A 26,392-nucleotide genomic window follows, 5' to 3' on the forward strand; every position below is an offset into this window, starting at 1 on the left:
CTAATTTCCCAAAAGAACTGTGATAATTTTTTATCTGATTTAGTTTATGTAACTTGTTTCTTGTTTTTATCATTGATTGTCACCATGCTTTTACCCTAAGCAGGCTATTTATTTATTGAAAGAGTTTTGCTGTCTCCTGGTGTAAATTAGCTCTTGCTACAACCCTGCATGTTTACATTTTGTATTTTGTACTTGATGTTCATTAACACTTTAATCGCCAAAAACGCTGGGACACGTCTTTCCCCGCCATGCTTATTCTGCCAAAGACGCTGGACCACGTCTTTGATATCAATATTTAAAAAATCTATGATCGAAATCATATTTCTCCCCCGGACACTTGAGATATACTGTTGATCCCCTCTCAACTCTCCAACGGTTCAAGAGCGCCATCTGGTGGCCGATCGGCGGATCGCCCAAACAGGAAGTGATGCGCCGGAAGTGGTGCTCTCCCATATTTCGTCCGGGCACTCGCTATCGTTAGCGGGACTCCATCTTGATACACTGGACATCGATCAGTTGCAAATAACTCGATAAACAACATGATTTGGATGTATATACTATTATACAACCTGGAAATGGATAGCATATTTCTACATCCCATAATAGGAAAATTTCTGTTCCACGCTCATCGCCCAACGCTATGAGGAAGCTACGGTAAGATTCAAAGTTTTTTTTTTTTATCCACTTTTTCCTCCCACTTTTTCTATATTTTCTCCCATCCCAATTTTGTATCATCCAATTCAACCCTCCCCTGTCACGGACGCTGTTTCTTGCCTCCCACAAGCCGGCTGCAATGTGGACTAAGTCATACATAGCACAAGTCCCCTCCGGTACTTGAGGTAACAGCAGTCGCATCTTTTCACCTGCGCAGCTCGATCTCTCAGTGGCGAGGAGTAACGCGTGGGAGGCTCACGCTGCCCCCGACACTTCCTGATTCTACTGCGCAGGCGCACCAACCGACCTGTAGGAGTCGCTGTACACAACGCCCGATCCCCACCCTTCAGTTTCCCTCCCCGTAATACGGCCAATGTGTATTACTGTGGACGACCAGCTAAACTGAAAGCAAATGTGGAGCGCTGGGCTCGAACAGGCGAGCCCAGCGTCTCCAGATTTTGTGGCGAGTGCCTTGCCCACTACGCCACGTAGCCGCCCGATTCAACGTTATTTTTTACCGTGTTCGATACTAACTGCTCTAATGATCATATCACCCACACTAGATTAATCGTATAACGTTGGCCACGGAATTATAAACGACCCCCCCCCCCATCCGGTCAACATCAAATGATCAGTAGTAACTTCTAGAAGCTTTCTGCCGAAGGAGAAAGCTGCAGAAAACGATAAAAACATACTTATACTTTAGACCGTATTTTAGTATGAATATGTGAATGAAAAAGTATAACGTTGCTACACCCTGAACAATAGATATAGGACGTTGAATGGGCCATAGTAATGTCAATTTAGCAATACAATTAAAAAAGTTATAGCCCTGCAAAGAAGGGGAACTTCTCCATATTAAATAGGGCTGGCGAATTATGGTAAATTATGAATTTAAGTCTGGCGATCAAAGTGTTAACATGTGCTGTCCCTATCAAATAAACTATCAAATCAAACTACTGCTACAAAAGTAAACAGTCACTTAACTTTAGCTTTTGCCCCTTTTATGCATACAATGCCTATGTTTTGGCTGTGTTGCTCTTCTAGAAAAATAATCCTTTCAGGGTTGCCTATTGAAATACTGTACACCTCCAGTACAGAAACATTGTTTATGAGTTTGCGTGTCAGGTAGACCATTGATTGACAGTAGATTCTGACAATTACGTCACACCGCTTGCACTCCGGCTGTCCGGCGCTGCAGCTGGACCCTATTGCCCACCTCTGCTGTTGATAACGCTAGCCAAGTTAGCTGTACACACATACACAGTGGGCCAGTTACTTTGGTGTAGGGGTGTAACAATGTATCGATCCTAAGGGGAAAATTCAACTGCATCGATTTGAAAATGTTAGAATCGATTATCGCAATTTGAATGTGTACACAGTGTTATGTTGTTATCATGTCCGTTACAGTCAACACAACGACATACGCTACTGCATCAACGTTATGATTAACAAAGCAAGGCATTTGTTTTGTTGCATTAACGTTATATTACTATTGCTATCGCTAAATCTAGGTGTTCTAAAATCTATTGCTATTGGTAAGACTATAATAAAGGTGCTCCCATAGTCAAGCGGACTGTACTCGGACTGGACTCCACGGAGGTCTGCTGCTCGGAAAACACTCGCATATCGCAATGGCAGACTTTCAGGAAGTAAACAGACAAAATGAGAGCTTCCGATTGGTCATTTGCTTTATTTCCCATGAAACCAGTCACGTCACTCTACTGTGATTGGACCGTTGGCTTGAGTGCAATGTGGGACTTGTAGTTTTTTTAACAATTCTCAACGGAGAAATAAAAAGAATGACTGAGGCTGTAATCTGCACTCGCACACCGTGCGAGTAATTGATTTTTCAGGTTCGCACACACATATTTTTAGGGGCATATGCGAGCAATATGGTCGCACTGTTATCGGGGGGGAAACCCTTGCGAGCACGGGGAGAACATGCAAACTCCACACAGAAAGGCCGGGGAGATACCCCACCTGAGTACCTGGCATCATTGAAACTTGGTCCCCAAGCGGGAATCAAACCCTGGACCTTCTTGCTGTGAGGCGACAGTGTTAACCACTACACCACTGTGCCGCAATACTCTGTCACAGTGATCTCCTGGTTGTTCCCCACTTAGGTTATCTAACTATCGCACCACTGCAACTAGAAAACACTGGCCTGGCCTGCTTCTAAGTAGGGATGCACCGATCCGATATTGGTATCAGTATCGGCCGCCGATATCAGTAAAATAGCTGGATCGAAATAAGTGACGCATACAGTTTATTAATTGAATGAATGAAGTTTATTTTCTGTCTTTGTGGAAACAAAATTTGGACAATGGGTATCGGATCGGTATTGGGCGATACCCAAACCCAGGTATCGGTATCGGGACTGAAAAAGTCAGATCGATGCATCTAGGGCTGACCTTCGGGGAATGTATGTACAGAGTTGTAGTATAATATGTTCAGTGATACAGGTGTAAAGACAGTATGGTAGTAGTCATACTCTATACTAAATTTATTTGAGAACACATTTCACCTTTAACAAATAGTGCCCCTTCTGCGATTTGGATGTGGGGTTGTTCTGGTTCTGGTCCTGGAAAGAAGAACCACAGCTCCTGGAAAATGCACGAGTGAGCAAAGCAAGAGAAACACAGAGGGAAACAAAGTGAGGTTGAAAGTTTTAGAATCAAATTCTCTCTCTCTCTCCCAAGAGAAGGCTGCTCACTTCGCTGCCACCTTGATAACGGCTACAAAGAAGACTAAAGAGGCGTTCTACACATGCCATTCAGTGGTTATTGCCTCCTTAGTTACCGTGCCAACCACTCGCTGCAGAGATCATTATTAAACTTAAACGTCTTTAAAACTTTTCACCTCGAATGAAAATGCACTGCGGTGTAATTCTACTCAACGTAAAATAACATCACATTTATGTTATTTTCTCTGTGTACGTTTGTTTTGCAGCAAGTAAAATTCATTGTCGCCCCTATCTTCAGCGTTATTAATTTCTCCATTCAAAACTCCTGGGCCCTCATGTATCAACGTGACTTACGCACAGATATGTGCTTAAGCCGTGCGTACGACCATTTCGAAGCAAAGTGTGGGATTCATCAATTTCAACTTGAACTTGACTTCGTGCTTATATTTACGCACAGCTCGGAGCATGCGTAGCTGACGCCCAGTGGTAGAACATCGTTACTACGGCATAAGCGCTCCTCAGTTCTGCATTAGTTTCAACGCGGAAATAAGCTTCCGTGCATTACTTCCAACACTGGCGTGTTCAACTTCTGTATGACCCGTAATTCATTATAGTTCATTGTAAAATAGCGACAGTAGTGTAATTATAACTGGCTCATGCGGGAACAAGAGGTTGGCTTGCTTGTTTGGCACGGGGGGCAGAAGCAGAACACCCACCTCCAAACGCCATTAAATATTGTTTCAAATAAAAAGCGACATACTATTATTTTGTGTCATGTTTCCAAATAAGATTGGCCACAATGGAATGCTTTCTACTTCAATTTGTTGATTAGAATAGATTACCTCGCTCCGTTGAAACTTCACTGAGCTCAGCACACAGACATGATAATAATAATAACAACAACAATAATAATAATGGCTTCATTTTACATAGCGCCTTTCAAGAGACCCATGCAAGGTCACTTTACATAGATGGGGGGGGGGGAATAACAAAGTAATAAAGATAGTGGACAGACTATGTAAATATGATGATGGGATTCAAGTTCGCGTTTTTATTGATCATAGGCATGCTGTCAGAGTATGATGTCATAATCAAACATTCTAGAACATTTGTCGTCACAGATCATGTCATAATAGAACATAGGCTACATGGCATGGTCCATCGTGATATTGTGTAGACTGTTATTACTGTACCACCCATTGTGACAACAGCCTTGTGAGCTCCCGCACACAAACATGATGGAATTCAAGTTCATGTATTGATCACATAGGCAGTGAGATTCATTGTTCTTGTATATGCTCTCGTATTATTGTTTATATAGGCTACCCAATACTGACATCAAAATAGATTGTATGCCTCTAGAAATCATATGCAGCAGGTAGAAAATTGACGGAAAAGCCGTCGCGATTTGGAATAAAACGGAAAAAGGCAGTCATATTCCAGCACGGTCTTTATTAGTGTTTGCGCTGCCCAGGCAGCAATGGTTAATAGATATCATATCCGACATCACCGTACGTGTACACGTCTGTCAGCCTGTCTCATAACACGCTTCCCTCGGTTTAGTCCATTTTTCCACATTTCATGGGGGTGTTCCATTACCGTATATGGTTAATCGGGGCGGTTTTGGTATGCAAATACGTGAAAGTGTGCACGAGCCTCAGCGTAGAAGCAAGGTGATATTTATCATGACAGGTGTGCGTAGGACCTGTGTACGCACGTGTGATAAATCCTGTTTTTTTTGTGCGTGCACACATTCTAAATTCTGTGCTTACGTGTGGAAATAGAACATTTTCCAAGAAAACTTGATGAATGAGGGCCCTGGAGTGCTCGGTCTCCTCATTATATAGAGTGTCTCTGCTAGAATCACAACCTCGACACTCATTCAGTCACTCACTGACTCACTCACTCAGTCACTCGCTCGCTGACTCACGGAGTCACTCACTCATATTCTGTAGGTCTTATTCTGTGTCTTCTCTTTTTCCCTTTTCTCCAGGGAGCATGTTTGAGTGACACGCGAAGGAGGAAGTGGGATCTCTGAAGCCCCGCCCCCTCTTCTGGTGGAGCCCCTGCACATCTTGCCAGAGACCCCTTTACTCATCTGGCCAGGTACCACCAGCTACCCCCCTTGAACCCTCATCAAAATCTGCAGTTTTTAGACATAGAGCACCGTGGTAGACATTATGGTTGTAAAAGTAAATCAATAGACCCATTGCAATGCATTGATATGGCTGTGGAAACAAGAATCGCGTCAATCTGTAAAATTACAATCGAAATGAACGTGGTCAAAAAAATGTAATCAAATCATTGTCGTATTGAATTGTTATGCGCCCCTCGCAGACGGATCTAATTACCGGTACTTGCTTTGATTAACTGTCTGTGTTTGCATTTGCTGTGTGAGGCTTCAAGCTTGTACTAGATGCAACTCTAATGCAGAGCCAGATGAGCTAACAACTAGACCCACGGTGTGTTCATCAGGTCTATAGCAGATTCCATTAGTAGTGTCTCATCTCTAGGGTTGGGTACTGTTCACGTTTGAACCGATACCGGTACCAGTTCCCGGAATTCGCTATCGGTACCCAACGGTACCTTTTTTCAGTTCAAGTTCAAGTTTGTTTATTAATTGTCATAGTAAAATACAGAATACTTTATCATGAAATGCTTTTTTCTGTATGAGCCCCTGGGTGTGTGCTAGATAAAAAGTATAAAATATAAAAAGTCAAAAGTACGTAAAATAAAGTGTTCAGTCATACCTATATACAATACAGAGTAAAAAGAGTAACAGTGAGAAATAACACATAATTTAATTTCAGTTCTAAAAAATAAGTCCAAACTTCTCAATTTCAACATTGTTATTTATTTAGAACATTTTATTATTTATTGTTGTAACACACCGCACAAAATAAATTGCATGATCATGTATTTTGTTTAAAATTTTGTTTTTAAATATCAACATTATCTGGCCGTCCTCAGTAAATATGATCAAACTTCTCTGACCTTGCCTAGTGTTTCCAAAGACCCAAGAGACGGGATAGTAATATATATATATTTGTGGAAAAGGCTCCCTCTTGCCTAGTAATATTACACTCTTATACTAAACATGTAAAGGTACCGAAATTAGGTACCGATTGATCTAGCGTAGGGGTTCTCAAACGTTTTCATACCGCGACCCCATTTTATTTTGGAATCTTTTTGGTGACCCCACACTTAATGTATCGCGTAATTTCAACATGGAAATAATGAATATCAAAATAAAAGGACACGTTGTTGGAACTTGATCATGCATATTTATTAGAAAATGAAATTACATAACAATGTTATTAATGAAATGAATGAATATTATCAAACGGAATTGTTTCTGTATACACATTTATAAAACGATCGAGGCATATTTAGCCTTTTTCTTTTATGCGTTCACATGCGCTTTTCAAGAATAAACAAAAACGAGACTTAATGGGAAGGGTGTGCTTGTACATTTGAACATAGTGCTGAGAAAGAGGCGCAGATCCGCTTCTACTCTGAGGCGAGATCTGTATTAATTTTTTATTAATGTCAGAGCCGAGAATCCCGCTTCACAGAGGTATGTTGACTCAAACGGGACAAGCTTTTTCAGCACAGCATTACACAGCATTGGGTAGTCGTTCCGGACTGATATCCAGAACTTTGCGAGGGCCTGTCCAGTGAACTTGACTTTCAGTAGCTCGTCACATGAAAGATCGATCAACGCCTCCTGCTCAGACAGTGGGAGGCCTGTTGCGTCCAGTTGTTAAAATTGTCTGTGCTCTTTCTTTCGGGGAAATGATTCCGAAATTGATCAATGAGCCCTTCTATGTGGCTACAGATGATGGGCTTCAAATAATTTTGTGCTACATTATGTTACTCCAAAAAGCAATCAAGCAGAGGAAACTCCGCTGATGATCTTGGAGTGCCACAAACGGAGTTTTTGAATCCGGAGAGACGATAGGGGGCGGTATTTTCCCTGTTCGAGCTCAGATAGATCCCCAATGGTAACGTCAGGCTAGATTGATGAAAAATGAATGGAAATCGATAATAAAAAAAATAACGATTAAATAGCGAGATTTCTCGTTCTTGGCACTCAACGCATGGCATGAACTAACAAGTTTCTCGTGGCTGGCACTCAAAGTGTTAATATATATAAAATAAAATAAACGTGGATAAATATATATATATTTTTTTTACTTAACTTTTTTGGGGGGGGGGGGGGGGGGGATTGGACAATGGGTATCGGATCGGTATCGGTATTGGCCGATACCCAAACCCAGGTATCGGTATCGGGACTGAAAAAGTCGGATCGGTGCATCCCTACTGCCAATGGGTTGTTTCTGTCTGCAAGGAAAATCTGCGCTTCTCTGAGTTCAAAAAGGCGATTTAATACTCTGCCTCGAGATAGCCACCTCACTTCAGTGTGGTAAAGCAGCTGGTTATGCGCTGAGCCCATTTCATCACACAACACTTTGAATATGTGAGAACTAGTTGCGCTAGTTTTCACTGCATTAACACTTTGGATGCCACGCCTCCCCATCTCAAAACCTTGTTGCGTGCCACCACCCACTTCAATGATAGCGCTCTCATATTTGCGAACGCATAAACTACATCTTAAATTATGGCTATGTGTCTAATCTGGCCGTCGCTTATCAATGACTTGTTTGCAGTCAACATTGTCGAAACGGATTGTTTTTTAATCGGTTCATTTCCGTTTTATACCATTTTGAAAAACGCTCGTTTCTTGAAACTTCCAGAAGATTTCAGAATATTCTGTGATAAACGCCCTTTACTGTAATACACAAAACACGTTGTCATTTTTCGGCCTATTTATGAATAGTTTTCAAATAAACGCTAGATTATCGATAGTATATGTGTACTTATGCACGTTATAGAAGCGGGCTGAAAAATCGAATCTCTTATTTCCTGATCGCACACACACACACACACACACACACACACACACACACACATACACACACACATAGGGCCCACGTTGATATCTCTGTGAAAAAAGCTCTGATTATCCTAAGACTGGTCAAATAGATTCCTTACCTCAGACCAGATGTTCTCCAAAAAGATTATTCCAATTCCTGATCGCCATTCCAAATATCGATCGTGTTTATTGATCCAACGCTGGGTGGTCGAAACACTGATTCCACGCTGTTCTGATGGTCCAGAATGAATCCGATCGTCTTGGGTGACTTGTCTGAGAAGTAAAATGAGGAAGCAGGATTTTTTTTCCCCCCATGCTTTTCATTCAGTCTAATCCAATGGGGTGCAGTACCACAGGGAGAGACGATAGGGGGCGGTATTTTCCCAATGGAGCTCAGAGAGAGTTCCAGTGGTAACGGGAGGCTAGATTGATGAAATATGAATGGAAATCGCTAATAAAAAAAAAACTATTAAAAACGTCGCCAAGCACCTGTTTAAGACTGGGTGGCATTTTCTTTGCCATTAGAGCTTGTCGGTGAATGATGCAGTGAGTCCAAACTGCGTGTGGGGCAACAGACTGAACCCTAACAACCAGCCCACTGTTTTTTCCTGTCATTGCACGGGCACCGTCACTGCAGATCCCCACACAGCGCTGCCAGTCCAGACCAGTGTCAGTCATAAACAAATCCAGTTTTTTTAATAGTTCCTCCCCAGTTGCACGATCGGGTAAAGCTTGACAAAACAGAAAATCCTCATGAAGTTGTCCATCGTGCTCATATCTCACATATGTTAATAGTTGAGCATCAGAAGAGATGTCAGTGGTCTCATCAAGTTGAATAGCAAAATATGGGCTCTGCTTAAGTTTTTCCACAACTTGGCTCTTAACATTGTCCGACATGCACTGAATTCTTCTTGAAATAGTGTCATCTGACAGCGGTATTGTATGGAGCTGCTCTGCAACACTTTGTCCACAAAGGACAGAAACCACATCTTTGGTACAGGGCAACCAAAAGCTCTCTGCAAGTGTGTGGGGTTTCCCAGTCTTTGCGATCCAATTGGCAACAATAAACGAAGCATGTAGTCTTTTTTCGTTGACGGTTGTTGCAGTTTGCAGTGCCGCTGTAATTTACTTGGTTTAAAGCTCTCGTTAGAAAGGATCTCGTAACACAAAACGCACTGGTCTCGGGTCATCTTCTTGACCAGTCCAAGTAAATCCACATGCCAAGTATTTAGTATCGTAACTTCTTTTACGCCATTTCATAGTAGTCCTGGTATCGCTACTGCTAAATTCTGCCTTTCTCTTGCCAGCATTTGGAACACACGTCACAACAAACCTATCCATTGCGAGTGTCTAGGATAAATGGATCAAATCAGCTTTATATGCTTGGCCTGGAAAGCCCCCCCCCCCCCCCCCAGTGACAGTGTCAATCACAAATATCTGAGTACACATTGACTCACAAAAGACCAGACGATATACCTGCGCACGGCTGTCACGCACGCTCACGCATGCACGTCGCGGCACTTTACGCTCCTCTGACTGTCACCTACCCAGTTGGGGTCGCGATCCGTAGTTTGAGAACCGTGCTGTGAATCGGTACTCGTTAGTATCAATGCAATTCGGTCGGTACCCTTAAAAGTACGTAGTAGGTTCCACAGTGGTCTTTTCCCTGGCGTTTGGAGAGAGAGGCACAAATATAACCTATAATCAGACCCCCTGGAACTCCTCAAGGAGCCTTTGTTGAGAACCACTGCTCTACTCTATACAACTTTGAAAAGCCAGAACTTTTACACCTGAAGTCCGATTGACATGAGTTTTTGTACACATATCCAACAAGCCGTTGTCTCCCAACTTTGGCACACAATAATAATTGCATAGAACTAATGACTACATTCAATATGGCTACAGTGCTATGCTAATGGCTACAGTGCTATAGGGCTACAGTGCTGTAGGGCTACAGCACTATGCTATATGGCTACAGTGCTGTAGGGCTACAGTGCTGTAGGGCTACAGTGCTATGCTATATGGCCACTGTGCTATAGGGCTACAGTGCTGCTATGCTATATGGCTACAGTGCTGTAGGGCTACAGTGCTGCTATGCAATATGGCTACAGTGCTGTAGGGCTAAAGTTATGTAGGGCTACAGTAGGGCTGGGCGATATGGCCAAAAACGTTATCGCGATAAAATTATAAAATTATTTTCTTATAACTCGATATCGATAATTATCGTCGATATAATTTTTGTCAAGTTTAATTAACTTCTCATGCCCGGCGCCGATGGACGGGCTATTAATAGACTTGTTTTGCTGCTGCGAATGTCTCGAGTTGATGTCGTCATCAGTCCGTGCACGTTCTTCTACGCACCAGTGCATAGATTATTATCCACCAGGGGGCAACCTACCGCCACTTATAAGAATGGAACTAACAGTTAGCCAGAGCAAGCGGTGTATCCCATGACAATGTACTAACTATCACCCTAAAATACTCCGTTCCGCCCCAATACATTGCAACGACGTCCACCGCATACCCCACACTACTAACACGTTGAGATTAGGGCCGTTCTTTCAACCTGAAAGTGCACTTTCTTCAACCTCGAGGTAAACAAATCATAGAAGGTAGCCAGCCACTGCCGCCTGCTGGCACCATCCAGGTATCGACGTGAGCTAACGGTAGCTAGTTAGCCCGGCCGGCAGCCCGGCACCATCGTATCAACGTGAGCCAGTTGCATTAGGGTTAAAAAATGTCAACACTCACTCACCCCGTTTTATATTACATTCCCAAAGAAGTGCCTCCGTCTCTCGTAGTCTCGTTGTGCTGGATGAAGTCACTGGCGAGTCGACTCGTGGCGCGAGGGTTTTGCTTAAATCCGACCAGACTCCAGTCCTTTAATTGTCCAAATGTGACAGTGTGTGCAAGTTTAGCTCTTGTTTGACAAAACGTTAGCCATCTGTGGTCAGGGAGCTCATCGTGGGCTGGAGTGACGGTGGTTAACTTTGACGCTTCATCGTTCAATGGTAACATATTATTATTGCTTAAGCTTTAGCAGCTGCTCAGAGATAGAGGAAATGCATACAGGTTAGTGTATGCTCAGCTCAGCTCTGTGCGGGGAAATACGGACCGCCTCCCCTGCCCTCTGCTGGCCGTGCTGTGTGTGTGTGTGCACGCACTTCAACCAACTCGAAAGTTAACTCTGTTTCACTAATGGAAACCGAAACCCAATGCCGTCCCTGTATAAACTCTGTTTCAGTGGAAATAGAAACTTAAAACCAACTGTGATTTTGACTGTATTGATTTTCAATACCGTCGGTATACCGTAATACCGTCATACCGCCCAAGCCTAACTCTAACCGTGGCCTCAGAATTCACGCCACACACCCACTCCGCACGTAAACTATAAAATAGCGGCGTGCAAGCTAATGATCCTAGCCAGCCTTGTTTACTACTAGAGTCCTACCTCTCTACCCAGAGGTGCACCGCGGGTCTCCTTCGCTGTCGGCCATCTCCTTCACTGATTGGTTGTTAGTGCGTGTGCTCATATCCAAGCTTGGAAAATCGATATATCGAAACTTTGCGACCACGTTTCATGTTTATTTCGAGGAAATAATTTATCGCGATAGTTATCGTTATCGTTTTATCGCCCAGCCCTAGGCTACAGTGCTATGCTATATGGCTACAGTGCTGTAGAGCTACAGTGCTATGCTATATGGCTACAGTGCTGTAGAGCTACAGTGCTATGCTATATGACTACAGTGCTGTAAGACTACAGTGCTATGGCTACAGTGCTGTAGAGCTACAGTGCTATACTATATGGCTACAGTGCTGTAGGGCTACAGTGCTATATGGCTACAGTGCTATATGGCTACAGACAGTGCTGTGTGGCTACAGTGCTATGCTATGGCTACAGTGCTGTATTCTTTTCACAGATATTGCAACTGCGATATTAGTGATGATATTTTATAATGTGATTTTTGTAGGAGGGGGTCTGACTCTATCAAACAAAGATGTAGAATGCAATCTGTAGGTCAGGGCATCGCTGCAGCACCATGATAATTAATTTAGAATAGTATTTCCACACCTTTATCAAATATCGCATGCTATGAGTTGTTGCCTTGTACCTCCCCATAGGCTGCCTAGATGGAATGAGTAGAGTGGTGTACACACAATGTCCCTCCCTGTAGCTGTTAAAACTCAATCTGAACAGTGTGCTTCAGTTCAGCGTGATTGAAATTTCACCCAGGGATGTTAGTTCCATACTGAATAATGAAGAGCAGAGAAAAGCTAATTCAGGATGTCAGGCGGCAAGATCACCTACTGCTCCTGCATCAGGTAGAGAGTAAGTGAAGTGGTGAGGAACGCTGCTCGGGTGTCTAGTAGTGCTGAGCGAATGATAATTTTCGTGTCATTATTCACAGAATATCTTTTTAAATGATCACGGTGTGATTTATTTTTGTGGGGTTCTATATAGGGATGGGAATTGATAAGATTTTATCGATACGATTCCATTATCGATTCTGCTTATCGATCCCTGATACATTTATAATTTTAATAAATAAATTGGAAATGCAACAGAACTAAGCTGGTTAGAATAACAACATGCAACTTGACATTTCTGATTGTCATTTATCTTTTATTGTCGAGCCCCCATGTCAGAAAAATGCAAAAACTGTAAAAAATAAATGAACTATACACCTAAATAAAATAATGTATTTGAGAACTAATTTAATCTATTGAACTGTAGTTGCATTCAACAGGTCGTTATTGCAAAAGAGAATTTGTTAGCAATACCTGTATAAATAAAGGCCAGCTCAGTGTTCTCTCTCTCTCAAAACGGTCGCAATATCGAGCCCTTTAGGTTTTCCTAGTCAAATAGTCTGCTATGGCTGCATGCGTGGCGCTAACGTTATTGTTTTTAAATGCGCAACTGTCGGAAAAACATGGCATCGATAAGAGGAATCAATAGTCACGGAGGCATGCGATTCCAGGAATCGGACAATTGTGAACCGGTTCCTAATCGATTCCGATTCTCGATTCCCATCCCTAGTTCTATACCAGACAAAGATGTTTTCTCAAGTCTGTAGAATAATTTGTAGGCTGGGGCATCTCTGCTGCACCACAATACTCAATTCAGAACGGTATTTTGACCCCACATTTCACCTTTAACAAATAGTGCACCTTCTGTGAATGCAGCGTGACGTAAATGCATAGGGGAATAGGAGCGAGTGTTTTAATGCAACTGATCTCCATTTTGACGCAAATGCAAATACATCAGAATTGTCGTCATTTAGAAATGAGATCACATACGTCTATGAACCGAGATCACGTTTTTTTTTTTATTAATCATGCAGCCCTAATTGTCATCATTTTAAATGTAGTGCTTACTGCTTACCCAGAGATGTGCTCATCATTTTAAATGTAGTGCTTAAATGGTAAATGGTGCATTTACCATTTACCAAAAAGCGCTTTACAACTTATGCCTCACATTCACCCATTCACTCACACATTCACACACCGCTGGCGGAGGCGACTGACTAGCCCCTGGGTGAAAAGGAAGCCGAGAGCATGAAGCCGTGTCTGCACTGTACAGAGCCTCTCCGTCGCTAAGGCTCCTTATGTGCCTCCTCCACGTGGCAGCCCACAGTGACCACGGGTCAGACCAGAGCTGCCGCGGTCCCCACAAGTATGTGTCATCTACCAAACCACCGCCTCACTGTCACATAGGTCCGGCATGTTAACTGGGTGGCGGCGGCGGCTGCTGCATGGCACAGGCTGGATTTCCAACAAGCCGGATCTCTGCCAGGCCCCTGCAGCTCTCGCTCCAGATCAACCTCATGCCACTGGAATGCACCTGGTTAGAGCCAAGATGGCGAGCACCCTCCCGTTCTCACCGTAACCCGCGTAGTTTCTCCACTGTAATAGGTAGCCAGCCAGTCTGGCAGTGTATCGTAGATTATGTTCTTAAAAGCTCATTGAACCTCTCTAATATTTGAATCCCACGCAAATGTGATTTGATCTGTGGATTAAAATTAAGCATTTCAAATGTGTACACGCTAATTATGAGCAATTTAAAGGGCAATTAGATAGGCGTCTTTGGGGCCGAGGAGAGGGACGATGTGGTTTGAAAGATTTGCCGGGTGTGGGTGTGGCTGGCTGGCTGGCTGGCTGGTGTAGCCACTAGCCAGGCAGCTCCTCCATCTCAGGCCGGCCAGGGACCCCCCCCTCACCCCCTACACACACACAGTGACAGTAATGCATATTGATTTCAGCCTAAAATGCCTGAGTGATTGGAGATTGAAGTGTTTAATTCCAATTTGCATCAGTGCTAAGCTTTGCATTGGTAATCAATTTGAGCTTTGGGCTTTTTCGCTGCTGTGGGCAGTTTCTTTTTCTTTTTCTTCTTTTCTTTTTTGTTTAGAGTCTCTCTCTCTCTCTCTCTCCCTCTCTCTTGCACACATCTTCCTCTTGCGGTGCTCTCTCTCTCCTCTATAGGGAGGTGTAGTGGTTACGTCATTTTCGTTTTTTCCTGTTCCACCCTCTGTTCCACTTAATGTATTTCCCCATTGACCATTTCTAAATCGGCTCGTTTTAGATAAATAAAGCATTAACGTTGGCATGGTGTACCTTTCTGTGCGTATTCATCCAAAATCTATAGCTCGACATGAAAATATTCGCAATTAATCGTAAAGGTAGCAAAATAACAACGTTTATGTTTTCGTTGGCTGGAAAACGACACTGCTATTTGGCGCTGCTGACTAACGTCACCACAGCGTAGCCTGCTGCCTGTAGTCACAGACCTAGGATCAGATTTCCCTTATATTCCATAAGCTTTTTTTTTTTTTGATCCACTTTTTCTCCCATTTTTTCTATATTTTTCTCCCATCCCAATTTCGTATCATCCAATTCAACCCTCCCCTGTCACGAACGCTGTTTCTTGCCTCCCACAAGCCGGCTGCAATGTGGACTAAGTCATACATAGCACAAGTCCCCTCCGGTACTTGAGGTAACAGCAGTCGCATCTTTTCACCTGCGCAGCTCGACCTCTCAGTGTCGAGGAGTAACGCGTGGGAGGCTCACGCTGCCCCCGACACTTCCTGATTCTACTGCGCAGGCGCACCAACCGACTTGTAGGAGTCGCTTGTTCACAACGTTCGATCCCCACCCTTCAGTTTTCCCTCCCCGTAATACGGCCAATGTGTATTACTGCGGACGACCAGCCAAACTGAAAAACAATGTGGAGAGCTGGATTCGAACACGCGAATCCTAGCGTCTCCACACTGGTGGCGAGTGACTTGTCCACTACACCACCTAGCCGCCCCCTTATATTCCATAAGCTTAACAATTCATACAATGGGAAAATAACTGACCCTGAATCTGTGGCTAGTATCTCTCCATTTATCAGATGAAGCCAAACACCATGTCTAAAAGCAACAACCACGTTATAATTATTTGTATTCACTGCATATTAAATCACTTTATACAACGGCAAATTTCTCGATTCTGATTGGCCATTAACACGTCTTTATTGGCAACAATCCACGCTGCTGGCCCAGGACCCGCCCACAACCGACCCACATCACATCACTCCGCCGGATCACAAGAAGGTGGCCAATAATCTTTACAAATGGATATGTTAATGGCGACTAAACGACTAAATATCAAGCGATTCTGTCACAGCGAATGTCTTAGTCGTTTAAACAATGTTGGATGATGTAATTGATGGGTCTTGAATCATTCTGTAACAAAAGAAAAATCGCGGATTGATTGATGGATTAATTTGCGATTTTTTTTTCAATTTCTTTTTCCTTTCGACTGTCAGCGCTCGCTCTAGTCTCCACCCACCGCCACACACCCCCCCCCCCACACACATACACACACACACACACACACACACACACACACGCACACACACACGCACGCACACGCACGCACACACACACACACACTCTGCCTGCAACGCGGGGGATAGTCAGAGAGCTGGGTGCTGCGCTGTTCTAAGTGAGCATGGCCTATTGAGTTGATTGATTGATTGATTGCTAATTTTATTACTGTACGCTTGGTTTCCAACTGGTTAAGTTTAGGCCCTCTACAGTAGGTTTAAAAAAATAAATAAAAGAATAGGGCGAAGAAAACGTTTTTTTCCTATAGGGCAAAGAAGACTTTTTAATTTGTTTTACCTACTTTATATAGAAGCATCTAAGAATGAAGTTCTATGGAAAGTAGGTCTGCATTCCCTTAACAATTGTGTGTATTGAGCCGTACTGTATTGTACCCATTCTGCATCTGGTAATAAAATTTTCAATCAATCATTCCAATAATACACAGTTGGATGTGTTAGTTGGTTGGATGCACTTCAAGCTGCTTCCACATGAGGCAACTTCTCTCAATCATTCCAATAATACACAGTTGGATGTGTTAGTTTGGTTGGATGCACTTCAAGCTGCTTCCACATGGAGGCAACTTGTCTTTTTTGTAGTTGTGGGAACTACTTTTTCTGGCGGATGGTTTTTTCAATAAATCTTCGATTAATGTGTGTTTATTGTATAGAAATAAGGTTGGATGAATCTGGCAGTTGTATAAAAGCTTTACATCACTTGCAGTCGTGATTTGTGACCAATAAACCATGCCTAGGGGGGTCTAACGACCACCCCTAGGCATGGTTTATTGGTCACAAACCACTCCTGCGCGTGATGTAATGCTTAAGTAAATACTAATGTAAATCATTGTTTCGTTGTGCATATTGTGTATAGTTTATAACGTTGTTGTTTTTACGGCGGGCTCTACATGCCCTGATTTAAAATGGTTATCTCCTCTTAGTATACTTTTTAGAGAATATGCTATACAGCGTTATATATATATCTTTCTTATTTACTTTTGTCCTCACAGACAAAGTATTTTGCGAGGGAACTTATGGACACGACAGTAGTAGTTATACTTTTTATTTAATTTTTTATTTTTTTTCAAAACTTTGTTTATTGAAGTTTTTCGTTGCAATATGAGATGAGCACAAGGTCAAACTGTACACATATATGCCAGACGTATTGCACATATCTACATATAAGTAGTCAAAATATAAGTGTTGAATGTAGACAATATACATATTGCACAAAGCTACGTATAATTAGTCAAAATATAGGTCTGTTGAATATAAACAATATACCTATTGCACAAAGCTATGTATAAATAGACAAAATATAGGTCTGTTGAATGTAAATAATATACATATTGCACAGAGCTACAGTACGTATAGGGATGCACCGAATGGGAAATTCTTGGCCGAAACCGATACCGAAAATAGAAAACAGTTGGCCGAAAACCAAAGGCCGAAAATGATTCATAGAATAGAATTTTTTTTACCAATGTTGTGGAACATTATGATTATGGAAAAATATATGATTATGGCAAAACTTAACTTAAATAATAAATAATCACTATTATGGGTCCATAAAACATTTATTCAGCACTTCTGAATGCATACAGCACATTAATTCCATCTTTTCTCTGGCTGCCGCGGTGGACATCTGTGCTCTACTGAGCGCACCTTTCTAGTCCCCAGTTGAATGTGCTCTCTTGACTCGGCACAGTAGACGCGCGACGTGTATGCTCGAGAAAGATTATATTATCAACGACAGACAGCGTCAATGTGAGAAACACTACCCCCCCCCCCCCCTCGCTCTGAATAATATGCATATTAGATCACTCAGTGATTAACCGCGACAGGCATATAGTAAAGGATGTTAAAGATGCATTTATTGGACGCGTTGCGCGCAGAGTTTACATAGAAACAGCGCGACTCCCGACAGCGCGACATCATCACAACAACACGCGTTAGGTTACAGGTTGTTTCTGTTTTGGTATTATATTTTCGGTGAAAAAACTCTTTCGGCCGAAAGCCGAAAGGAAATTTTTTGCCATTTTCGGCCGTAAACTTTCGGTAGCCGAAATTTCGGTGCATCCCTAGTATAAGTAGTCAAAGTATAGGTCTGTTGAATATATAGACTACAGCGAGTACAGTACACCACAAAATAAATATAGATATTGTTTCGGACATACAGTCAGTTTAAGTGAGAAGGTAAACATCAGGTTACACTTGCACATGTAGATGGGTCAATCGACTGGACAGTGCTAGGCTAGAAGTGAGCATTGTTTATGGGGGGTCGATTGCACCTTGTTCCCCAACATAAGTAAAGAAACGACCCCATGTTTTATAAAATCTAGCTGTAGAACCCCTTATGACACACCTTATTTTCTCCATCTTAAGGAAGTGCAAAATATCCCTGAGCCACATAGAGTGAGATGGAGGAGTGGGTGACTTCCAATGCAGTAAAATGAGACGTCTAGCCAGGAGAGTTACAAATGCCATCAGGTCAGCTTTATATTGTGGCAGAGACAGGGTAGTAGGGGAAACGGAGACACCAAAGCAAGCAGTTATGGCAGTCGGGCTGATTGGGATCTCAATACTATTTGAGATAGTTTCAAATATTTCAGACCAAAAATTATGTAGGGAAGGGCAGGACCAAAACATGTGACTATGTGTAGCAGGGGCACAGTGACATCTATCACAGGTGGGATCAATGTTGCCATATATCTTGGCTAGCCTGACTTTAGTCAAGTGTGAACGGTGAACAATTTTATATTGGATCAGTCCGTGCCTGGCACAAATTGAAGAGGAGTGGACCCGGTGTAGAATATCCTCCCACAGGTTTTCTGTGATGTCCTCACCCAGGTCCTCCTCCCATCTCCTCCTGATCTTTTCTAATGAGGTAGGACGCAGTGAGGAAATCAAGCCATACAGGACAGATATAATACCCTTTGTGACCAGTGTAGGCTTTAGTAAAGTGTCAATAGGAGTGGCTTCTGGAAGTTTGGGGAACTGTGCGTTGACATTAAGTACAAAACTGTGGACTTGCAAGTATCTAAAGAAATGTGACCTCGAAAGAGAGAACTTGTCAGACAGTTGTTCAAATGATGCAAAAATATTTTCTATATATAAATCTCTGAATGTTCTAATACCAAGAGGGGACCAGGAGAGAAAAGCTCTATCCGTCACAGAGGGGGGGGGGGGGGGGGGGGGGGGAAACAGGGTTAGCTGTAATTGGAGCTAGTAAAGAAAAAGATTGTAAACCAAAATGTCGTCTAAACTGATTCCAGATCCTAAGTGTTGATTTGACAATAATATTTTTAGAGTAGGGAGAGGTGGGAAAAAGTAGACAGGGCTGGAAGAAGAGGATTCCAAAAGCAACCATACAGGATATGAAGGTGTGTCTTCAAACCTTGCCCAATGTTGTAGTGCTCTAAAGTTGGCTGCCCAATAATAGAATTAAAAATTGGGCAGAGCCATCCCTCCCAGAGGTTTTGGTCTTTGTAGGAGGGCTTTACCGAGCCTAGGGACTCTCCTATTCCAGATGAACTGCGACACCAAACTGTAAATTTTCTGGAAAAATGCTTGTGTGAGAAAGATGGGTAAACATTGAAAAAGGTATGAGAATTTTGGCAGGGAGTTCATTTTAACTGAGTTGACTTGCGCAGTTAAGGACAGGGGTTAGGGCTGGGCGATATAACGATAACGATAAATATCGCGATATATTTTAATAATCGATATCGAATATCGAAATAAAAAACAATCGTTTATTTTTTATTTTTATTTTTTTACCTGCAACAGGGCAGTTTTAAAACCAGATACAGTGGACAGACTTGTCTTTCTTGCCTGCAACTTAAAGTAATGGCTTTGCTTGTCCAAATGACAATACTGACCAAATTGAGATTTATTTTTCTCTCTCTCTTCTCTCATTTATTTTGTTTGCTTTCTAATTTAAAATACAGTTTGAAACCATCTGTACACAGTAGGCTATGTGTGCTAGCAGAACTAGACTCCAGTCACGAGTCACGGTGCACATGTGCGGTGGTTTGTCCACCAAAAAAGCGCCAAAAGATAGAAAATAAACTAGCAGAGCCAGAACTGTTCAACTCCCCTGGAGCCACAGCCAGCAGAGAAGCCGGTTTACTTTCGCTTTTAAACCAGCTGCAGCCTGAGAACTGGAGTGTGAGGGGATGTAACACTAAAGATGGCGGCAATGACAAAGAATTGCTGCAAAATAAACATACATCTGTTGTTTAAAAAAAAATAAAAAATAAAAAAGATTAATACTTATAACAATTTCGATAATTATCGATATCGAGAAATATGATAACATTATCATATCGTTATCGCAATATGATTTTTTTCCATATTGCCCAGCCCTAACAGGGGTAATAGCGACCATCGTTCAAAGTCTTTATGCAGTTTGCTTAACAAAGGGGAGAAGTTAAATTTAAATAAATCCTTAAATTTGTCTGTGAAACGAATGCCAAGATATGTGAAGCCAAGTGGGGAAATTTTAAAGGGCAAAGTATGCAAGGGGTAATTTCGACCTTCAGCATTCAGAGGGAATAGCTAACTTTTATCTGTTTAGTTTATATCCTGTTATTGGAAAATATTCAGAATGTGTGTTGTTGGTTCTGACTGAGGCTATAGGGGAGGTATAAAGCAGTTTCACCCAAGTGATAAATGTTTTACCCAAGCCAAATCTCTCCATGGTGTAAAATAGGTAGCTCCACTCCACCCGGTCAAAAGCCTTCTCGGCATCTAGTGAGATCACAGCTTCTGATATTGAGGAAGAAGAGGGATTATACATGACATTAAGAAGCCGCCTAGTGTTAAAAGAAGAGTACAGTTTTTTTATGAATCCAGTCTGATCTGGGGAAATAATAGAGGGTAGTACAGATTCTAAACGCATAGATAGTAGTTTGGAAAGAAGCTTTAAATCCACGGATAGCAAACATATAGGACGGTAGCTCCTCTTGTTCTTCTTCAAGATTAAGGAAATTGTGGCCTGAGTAAGTGTATGGGGCAATTTATAAGAGCAGAAGGATTCATTGTACATATCAATAAGAAGTGGCGCCAATTTACCAAAAAACGTCCTATAGAATTCGATTGGGTAACCATCGGGGCCTGGTCATTTACCTGCCTGCATGTTGTGAGCAGCCTCTTCAATCTCCTCTATTGTGATAGGCTCCTCCAGTTTCACCGCTGAGTCAGAGTCAACTTTAGGAATATCAAGAGAGTCAAAAAAGTTGCTAAAGGCAGACGGGTCAGTGGATTGTTCTGCAGCATAGAGAGATGAGTAGAAGTTTTTAAATTGTTCATTAATTTCTTTGGGATCTGTAGTTCTACCTGTTGGAGTTTGGATTTGTGGTATTTGATGCGAAGCTGATGCCTGTCTTAATTGATGAGCTAATAGTTTATTCGCCTTATCTCCGTGTTCATAGTAATTGTATCTGGATTTGAATAGTAATTTTTCGGTATGGGTGGTAGTCAGAGTATCGAATTCTGCTTGTAACAATAGGCGTTCCTTATATAAATCAGGTGATGGAGCGATTTGTCAATCTGAGTGATCTGTTTGGTTAAATTATCTAATTTCTTCCTTCTTATATTATAATTATAGTTATAAGGTTTTTGAGCTTGTAACGTTAGTTAGCTATCGTGGCGCCGGCCGTGACGTGTAGCTAGCTAGCTCGCTAGCCGGCATGATGCATGCAGTGCACAGGTCTGAGAAGATGACCTGCACATTTTACTCAGTCCCGAAATGCCTCTACATGCCCGATTTAAAATGGTTAACGACAGTAGACATTGCTAACGTCTAGTACGTTTAGCGAGGTAGCGTTAACGTTAGCTAGCTAGCTAGCTTGCTGGCTGTGACGTGGATCAGGCGACAACACTGAACAGGCTGCCTAGTGAACAACAGGCTGCCTACTGGTAACTGTAGTTCTTTTTTTACGACAAATTAAAAACCTTATAGACCACTACACTTCCGCGTTACATTGAAATCAAGGAGGAGATTGCGGGGGGGTCAAATGAATGGATGTGGACGAGAGCCGTGATGGAAGTGGTTGCCGATACGGCTGTGGGGGTGCTAGAGACATGATCGAATAGACGTTTATGCGCCTCGCTCCTGAACACGGCGTGACCCATAACTAATCGATCAGAACTAAATCGGCAGAGAAAAAGCCCATTTTAAAGCACCTATTCCGCTTGGACATGCGCAGAGTGCCTATGGAGTCTGGACGACGCGAGATGACGCTCGAATGAATGTGGACCGTTCTATCAGAGGGGGGAGCAGTCCACATTCATTCGAGCGTCATCTCGCGTCGTCCAGACTCCATGGGCACTCTGCGCATGTCCAAGCGGAATAGGTGCTTTAAAATGGGCTTTTTCTCTGCCGATTTAGTTCTGATCGATTAGTTATGGGTCACGCCGTGTTCAGGAGAGCGAGGCGCATAAACGTCTATTCGATCATGTCTCTAGCACCCCCACAGCCGTATCGGCAACCACTTACATCACGGCTCTCGTCCACATTCATTCATATGCACCCCCCGCAATCTCCTCCCTGATTTCAGAATCCCGGAAGTGTTACGGTGGTCTATAACTACCTTTATTTCAACCAAAAATGCTTAAACAATAATGTTAGTGGTAGAAGGGAACTCATTTTGTGCAAAAATGGAAAGCTTGCCAATGTTCATGCGGCAGAATTGTTACAATAGCCGATAATCCATTTTCCCAATGATGAATCCCTATACGGGTGGAACAACCAGTGACGTCAGCCTACACCTCCCTATAGGGCTGGGTTAAATATCTTTCGATTTGAATCAATATTCATTTGAATAATCCAATATGGATTAATAAAATCCCAGATTGATCTTTTTAAAATTGTTTTCATATATAAATTATTTTCACATTATTCAAATTCTGATTGTTTTATTGTAAAAAAGAAAATGTACATACATTCAGAAAAACTTCGAGATGCTTCTTTTCCCTGGCTCCTCAACTGTAGTAGATGTGTAAACATAATACACAGCGTATATTCGATCCATACAAACTATACAAGGTATATGTTTGGTTTTCTTTACATGGTAAAAAAAACTAAAAAAATCAAGGAATGATTCTCCAGTGTAAGTAGCAGCAGTGTGTGCATGTAATAAGTGTGCTTGTGTGGTGTGTGAGACACTGAAGGTGCTTTTGCTCATGTGATCATTTTGAGTCTGTCCGTCAGTAGTCTGTTTGCCCAGTGGAAGTAACTGTTCAGTGTTCTCTTGGATGTGGACCTGAGACTGCGGTACCGTTGAGCTCATACAGTTTGTGGTTTGGGTGGCAGGAATCGCAGGTATCACAGATCCAAACAGAAAAAGAAACATAATAAAGTCTCCCCCCCCCCCCCCCCCCCCCAAACATTATAGCCAGGCACCCATAAAGGGACAATTTATAACACAAATAAAATGAAATGATACTTTCTTTTTATTACATTGTCATGTTATCATTCTCCATTTCCTCAACAAAGGTTAAGAAAGGCTGCCAAATAATATGAAATGTCCTAGTAGACCCTCTGACAGTATATATAATCTTCTCCCATGTAAAATGATACATGCCTTCCCTGATCCAATGACCATACTCACTGTATGTTGGTGGAATAGAGTATTTCCAATATCACTCCTCTGGCCTGGAGGAAGCATGACCAGCATGCTGATTTAACCTGTTAAGCTGTAAGGGGACCCTGCTTTTCTTTATCATAAATCAATCAATAGAGACCGTATTAGATCCCCACGTGGGGTATCATTGGAAAGCCTCACTCATTGGCTACAACAACCCTGTCCAAACGTTTTCGAGATCGGCAAATGATTTACGGAGCGACAGCCCCGGGAGTCGGGGTGGTAATGTGTACTTTGGCGCATGCCTCACATATCGCCATGTAGAGGGGAGGCCGAGTCAGTCTAAAGTGAACTTGATTGATCCATGTTGGCAGACTACACAATTCTTTGTGTGTAATATCTAGTTATTATGTTGAGTCAAAATACGTTTGTTGGCCAGCCGTCTGTTGGTCATCGGTGTTCGTAATCTTACATTTAGATTCAATGTTTGCTCATGCATATCTTGGGACACCTCTAGCTGATAAACCAATCGGGATACAGAAACGGGAAGTACGGACCCCAAAATTGTCAACAAGAACAACAGAGAATCTGACTGGAACGCTAGCTGTATTATACATCGCAACATGAGACAGTAAATACTATTGTAATAAAACGTTCAAAACTATGTTCAATTTGTGTATTGTTTTGTTACTATATAAGATTGTATTTCGCACTGTATTAACCATAACGACGTCACAGATGAGCTTTAGATGGTTAACGTGATATTAACGTTAGATCCGACGGTCCGACCTAAATACTATTGTAATAAAACGTTCAAAACTATGTTCAACTTGTGTTTTGTTTCTTACTATAAGATTGTATTTCGCACTGTATTAAGCCATATCGACGTCAGGTGAGCTTTCTAGCCATTAGATTGTTAACGTGATATTAACGTTAGATCTACGACCACAATTTGATTCCAAGTTTTTTTTGTTGGTCTCTCACGAAAGTCTTTCTCTGGACTGCAAATATACTGTCTCATAAATATACTCTTCCAATATATAAATATACATATAAATATATTGTTTTAGATGCTGTTGTCACTATGAATTACAAATGGGGGACCCTGATGTAAACAAGATGAAAGTATTTCTCTGGTCTGCATCCCCTTAACAATTGTGTGTATTGAGCTGTACTGTATTGTACCCATTCTGCAATCTGTTAATACAGTTTTCAATTAATGTCAGACGTCCTCTCCATAAAAAAAACGATTGAATTGCTCAGAATTTTTAATTATGTCCCCAATAGGACATAATAATATTAATATTATTCCCCAGTATGACACAATAAACACAGAATGAATGCTACCAAAGAGAATGCTATATGCAATTTGTGTATAAAGTGTGTATTAATCCTGTAACATGAGTCAAGGTCAGATCTAGCCTGGCATAGAGAACAGAATGTTGATTTTTTGATGTTCAAGTTTCTTTATTAGTTGTCATACAAAAGTACAGAATACTTTTATATAAAATGCTTCTTTCTGTTTTGCTCCAGAGATTGTGCTAGATAAAAATAGATAAGTATAAAATAGAAGTCAAGTACGTAGACAAGTATAAAATAGAAGTCAAGTACGTAGACAAGTGTTCAATATATACATACAATGTACAATGCAGAGTAGAAAAGTAACTGAGTTACAATACAATATACTATACAGTACAATGCAGAAATGGGATGAGGTACAATTTACAGTAAGGTGTAATGAGGTATGGGTTGTAGTGCAAATTCTTTGCCAATAAATATAAAGTGTGTTTAGGTGTTCTAAAGTGGGTGCTGCAGTCAGTTGTTTGTTTAATAGTGAGTGTGTGCATGTGGATGTGTGTGCTGTGAGTGCATTTGATGGTTGTTACATGATAGTGTTATTGTCATTTGTATGTGTGTAATGTGTAACTAGTACAGTGGAGGGGTGTCCAGTCCAGGGCCCAGAGAGTAGAGAGCTGTGTGAGTCGTCCCCGGACAGCTTATGTGAGACCATCCTTGTTCAAAAGTTGAGCTCTTGCAGATTAGCCTGGCCCCACTTCTATCCAGAACAATATATAAGGGGACTGCGGTCAGGGTGGGGGGTCAGACCTCCAACACCATCACCCTGAGCATCGGGTCCCCCCAGGGCTGTGTTCTGAGCCCCCTGCTGTACTCACTCTACACACACGACTGTGTGGCCAAGTTCAGCTCCAACTCCATAGTGATGTTCGCAGATGACACGGTGGTGGTGGGGCTGATCTCGGACAACGACGAGAAGGCCTACCGGGAGGAGGTTGAGGTACTGGAACGCTGGTGCCAGGACAACAGCCTGCTCCTGAACATTGGTAAAACCAAGGAGCTGATCGTGGATTATAGGAGAGGACAGCAGGAGACACACACACCACTGATGATAAACGGGGCTACCGTGGACAGGGTGAGCAGCTTCAAGTACCTGGGGGTCCACATCTCAGAGGACCTGACATGGTCAACACACATAGACACAGTAGTAAAGAAGGCGAAACAGCGTCTCTACCACCTGAGACAGTTAAGGAAGTTCAGAGTATCGGGGAAGATACTCCAGTCCTTCTACTCAGGAGCTGTAGAGAGCATCCTGACCGGAAACATCACTGCCTGGTATGGAAACAGCACGGCACAGGACAAGAAGG

General features: G+C 42.2%; 1 protein-coding gene across 2 annotated transcripts in view; it reads left to right on the top strand.

The window, feature by feature from the left end:
• The window catches only part of galnt1 (UDP-N-acetyl-alpha-D-galactosamine:polypeptide N-acetylgalactosaminyltransferase 1), a 221,260-nt gene that overhangs the window by 92,936 nt on the left and 101,932 nt on the right, over positions 1-26,392 (top strand). For both annotated transcript variants that reach the window (XM_084337059.1, XM_084337060.1), the window contains exon 2: positions 5,334-5,446. The gene's annotated coding sequence lies outside the window, so the exon portion shown is untranslated. The remainder of the gene's footprint in view (positions 1-5,333; positions 5,447-26,392) is intronic.

This window comes from Notolepis coatsorum, assembly GCF_963971535.1.
Source record: "Notolepis coatsorum genome assembly, chromosome: 19".
Taxonomy (NCBI): domain Eukaryota; kingdom Metazoa; phylum Chordata; class Actinopteri; order Aulopiformes; family Paralepididae; genus Notolepis; species Notolepis coatsorum.